The following is a 5,306-nucleotide window of genomic DNA, read 5'->3' on the forward strand; positions in this document are numbered from 1 at the left end:
GTTTAAGATAGTCTTCACAAGTGATTCTGGAAAAACTGGATATCTACATGTAAAAGATTGCAGCTAGATCCTATACAAAAATAAAAAGAATCCTAAACCTAAAGATAAGACCAATAGCAAAACTGTTTAGAAGAAAGAAGTAATCCTGTAACCATAGATTAGGCAAAGAGCCCAGGGTAACGTAAAAAAGGAATAAACTGGACTTTATCAAAATCAAAAACTTAAGCTTCAATGGGTCACATCAATAAACCAGAAGGGCACCTGGACACAATGGGAGAAAATCTTTACAATCAAGTCTGATAGTTTATAACAGCTAGAATATATAAAGAACACTGAAAACTCGATTATGAAAAGCAACCTAATTTTAAAATAGCTAATGATTTAAATAGACGTTTCTAAATGAAAGTTACAAATGGTAACCATCTTTAGTCACTAGGGAACTACAAGTCAAAAACCACAATAACTTCCCCTTTTTAAACACACAAGGATGACTGTACAACAAGTGCTGAAAAGATGCGGGGTAGCTAGAACCTTCATGCGCTGATAATGGTGATATAAAATGGCACACCTATCTTGTAGAACTGACTGGGAAATCTTCAGAACATTAAATACAGAGGTACAGTATGACTCAGCAATTATATCCCCAAGGAACCTTAAGTATATGAGTGCCTACACAAAAACTCGATACATGGATGTCTTGGTACTATCATTTAGAGAATAATAATTTTGCAGCTCCTAAAAAAAGTTAAGGATAAAGTCTCCAGATAAAATGTTAACAGGGAGCTAAAATTTCCACATGATACTAAAGTGTTCTTTTATAGATTTATTAGTTATTAGAATGGGATCTTGGCCTTATATTTTATCATCTGGTTATAAACCACCATAGCCCATCAACCAAATGTAAGTTACAAATAGACCACGGGAGGAACAATTTTTTTTATTTTTTATTTTTTTAATTTTGCAAAGATTGACAAATACTTGGATTGAACTAAGGAAGACCTTCTGAAGGACAGGATTTGAAGAGTTAGACACCTGGATCACCATTATAACAATGTATGTGGTGAATGGACATTAGCCAAACAAAACTGAATTATGCATCCCATTATTTTATACAAGTATACATACTAACGAAGTAAAAGTGAATTGCAGCATTAGCTAATAGGACGAGAGCCATCTCATTTTCAGAGTTCTTTCAGTTTTTAGCCTTTCAAAGCACCTCATCCTGGAAACTAAAATGCTGATACTCTACCAGCTCAGTAAAATGACCTTTGAACCTTTCTTCTGGTCCTTGTCTCTCAGCCTCCATCCTGGAATCTGTGGGGGAAGCCTTAGCAAACATGGAAGAAAGGATAATAAGACAGCCACTTTGTTCCCCAGTGTTAGCTGCTTCTGGAAACAGGGAAGAAGCTCTAAGTTAGACATGAGGTTTACTTTTCTCTTTGGGGGTTTATTTTGTTTTGTTTTAGGGGATGATAGAAATGGTTCCCAGATTGATTGTGATGATGGCTATTCTATAACTCAGAAAAATAATGTTCTCACAAAGTGGTTGTTAAATTGTATGTTTCAATAAAGTTGATTTTTAAAAATATGTGAGGGCTGGGTGGTGGTGGCGCACGCCTTTAATCCCTGCACTTGGAAGGCAGAGGCAGGCGGATTTCTGAGTTCAAGGCCAGCCTGGTCTACACAGTGAGTTCCAGGACAGCCAGGACTGCACAGAAAAACCCTGTCTTAACCACCCCCCCCCAAAAAAATATGTGAGGAAGAAGGTTTTCATTTTTTATTGGATTGGTCTAGAACATTTCATTCTAAAATACCAAAAAGTGATAGGATCTGCCTGAGAAGTCATGTGTGTGAAAACATCAGTGAAAGTAACATATTGATTCTCATCCTCCAATTTGTATCTCTCAATTGCACCATTTTGTTGAAACACATAAAAAATATTTATTCCATCCTTTCCCTTGGAATCATTAAGTTTTATCTCTGTTTAATGTCACAGATAGTTGAACCCAAAAACTTTCTCATGCCAGGTACACACATGCTCCACCACTGAGCTCTGTACTCATCTGCTTTGTGTGTATGCTTTATCATTTTTCCCATATTTTAGATGTGACATTCTTTTTTTTTTTTGACAATTTCATACACGTATATAACACAACTGGTCACTTCCCTTTCCTGATCTCCTTCCCACTCTTGTTAATCCTCACACATGTATAGATCTTACATTCATGTCTTTGTGTTGTCTTGCAACTCACTTGAGTCTAACCAGGAATATCTGTGTGACCATAAGTTTCAAAGGATGTGTTAGAGCTTGGTGGGCTCGCTTTGTGGGTATGTAACTGAAGAAAATGTCTGTCTTTATTATCCACACAGTTGTTCATCAGGAAGGGTGGTCTTGTGAATACTTCCTCTATGTCATGATTGACAGTGACAGGCCCGGCTTTGTGAAGGCCCAGCAGAAGCAGCTTCAGTTGCTGTGAGATCATTGTAATGGCTTGTGTGATACCCAGAAGGTAGCATTCACAGGCTTCTCCCCATTGTCTCGACCTTACAGTCTTTCTCCTTTCTCTACTGTGATGTTCCTTGAGGCTTAGAAAAGGTGACATAAATTTCCTATTTAGTTCTCAACCATCACTTAATACCTAATGCCTTGAGCAGCCACGAGGCTGCATCAGTGCAGTTCATTGCAAAGAAAAGGTTCTCTGATTGAAACTGTGCAAAATATTGGTCTAAGTATATAAACAAAATAGATAGAAGTCCATTCGGTGGCATTTCATGTTAGCTAAACAACTGTAGTTAAGTTTCCTCTAAAGGCCTAAAAGTTCATCAGCTGTGGCTTTTTGACTGGATTTACAATATGGGGTTTGAATTCCCCCTCCTGTGGAGTGGGCCTCAAATCAAAGCAGGGAAGTTAGTTATTGGTCTGGGAGCTGTGCAGTTTTTGTGCCTGGAGAGTTGGTGTTATACTTCATAGGCTTCACAGATAAATAGGATCATTGATGCCCAATCCCCCTTTTTTTGCCCTCACAGCAGCATACATAGCACCTTTCAAGAGTATTTAGGTTGTAAAAACTCTTAAGTTGACCAAATGGGCCTTGCATCTAACAATCCTCCTAGCTAAGCCTCTCTCCCCCAACCCCTCAGTAGCAGTGGTAACAGGCCTACATCACCAAGTCTGGCAGGAACTATTTTTAAATAACAACAACTGGTAAATGCACTACACGCCTAACTTATACAGCATACCATTTCAATGTTTTTGTCTCTGAAACTACCCTGGGATAATGATTTCCCCACCCCACCCACGGCTCAGTAACATTGTCAGCCATATAACTTCATTTTCCTTGCCTGTAGGAGAGCCCACATGACGCAAGCCAGCCAGTCAGAATTCCTCATTTGTTTGTTTACAGTCATTGGCTCAGAGATAGGAACACAGCACAAACACAATCCTACCAAAGATGTTTTTCTGGAACTATCAGAAAGGATCCTCCCTCCCCAGTGCCTTGCCCCATAAGATTACTGACTACCAGGCCATACATTTGTGGTTATCTTTAATACTTAGGCTACTAAGTTTCCCTCCTTTCATTGGCTGATGAGAACAGCAGAGGCAAATGTGCAGCATTTGTGTAGGTGGAAGCAGAGTGAGTTTTGCACAATTAGCTTGTCTCCTGTTGAGTCTTTTCTATCTTTTTCATTTATACTTTTGTTATATTTTAGGTATTTTTTTAAAAAACATTTTGCTGGGCAGTGGTGGTGCACACCTTTAATCCCAGCACTTGGGAGGCAGAGGCAGGAGGATTTCTGAGTTCGAGGCCAGCCTGGTGTACAGAGTGGGTTCCAGGACAGCCAGGGCTACACAGAAAAACCCTGTCTCAAAAACAAACAAAAACAAAAAACATTTTAAGTCCTCTTCTGGTATGAAAATAGTTTGTTCCCATATTATCCTGAGTCTGTACTACAACACACCCCTCGATCCTTCCCACGAAGCGTCAGTGACTTAGAGAAGGCTGACCGTCCTCTGCACAGGCTTAGGGATGGGTCTTATTAAGGACCTCAGTCCTCACTCCCCAGTGAGGGCTTGACTGAGGAACTTGTATCATTTGAGAGGCCAGAAAGTTTGCTTCTACTTTTGGAAGTCCGCCTGAAAATAGTCCTTTCTCGATTAATGTATGTTGTATCTAGAGATGAGTCCTGCCTGAAGCTATTGAGGTAACTAACCTTACACCTATTTAAGAATAAAACTAACATGTCAAAAAAAAAAAATCAGAGTGATGGAATAGAGCCTCTGGAATTAATTGTGTGAACTGTAGGATTTTCTGGGTTTTAGTTATTTAAGTCAACAAATATTTTCATCCGAGCCAGTTTGGCTAAGACCTTTGCAAGGGTCCTAAACAAATGCAAAATTGAATCAGCTCCCAGACTAGCAGTTGCTAAGGGTGAAGAAAGCTGAAGCTGCGCAACACAACCAACAATTTGCAAGCGATAACCTATCTTTGGAAGAGCAATCTTTCTAGTAAGATAAGCCTCTTGGTTCGACTGAGTTCAAAGGCCTCCAAAGTTTGTTGGAACTTGCTGAATCTGCTCTGAGTCTGAGTCTGCTTCTGGGGGAAGGCACTTTATACTCGAGACTCCTCAGAGCCTGTTGTTTCTGTGAAGATAGGGCACTGCCCCATAGGTTGTCGTGTTTACTCGTTTTGTAACTGATTTCTCAAGGATCTAATCACAAGATATGAGGTGACAGTCCTTCCTGTCTCTAGAGGCCACAGAGAGTCTCTTAAGTAATGCTGACACAACGCAGTTGTCTCTCATGTCAAAGTCATGGTTTGGAGAACAGCATTCTTTCGTTCGGCCCAAACTTGTATGCCTGCCCTGTGCCCGTGGCACTTCAGATGCAACCTCCATAGTAAAAGATTTTAAAATGAAATTATAGATTTTTAAGGTATTGTAGGATATTTGATTATGGTTCATAGAAAACCTAATTGTTAGCAAAACGTAAAAGCCTAGAAAGATACTGCATTTAGGTGTATCCAGAAAAGACATAGTGTAGGTGTACCTAAAATGCCTCCTTAGATAAGATCGCTAAAGAATGGGAAGTTGTTTTTTGGTGGTGGTGGTGGTGGTTTTTTTTTTTTTTTTTTTTTTTTTTTTTGAGACAGGGTTTCTCTGTGTAGCCCTGGCTGTCCTGGAACTCACTCTGTAGACCAGGCTGGCCTCAAACTCAGAAATCTGCCTGCCTCTGCCTTCCAAGTGCTGGAATTAAAGGCGTACGCCACCACGCCTGGCTAAAATGGAAAGTTTTAAGACAAGTGCTT

The sequence above is a fragment of the Mus pahari genome, chromosome 1 (genome assembly GCF_900095145.1).
Source record: "Mus pahari chromosome 1, PAHARI_EIJ_v1.1, whole genome shotgun sequence".
Lineage (NCBI taxonomy): Eukaryota > Metazoa > Chordata > Mammalia > Rodentia > Muridae > Mus > Mus pahari.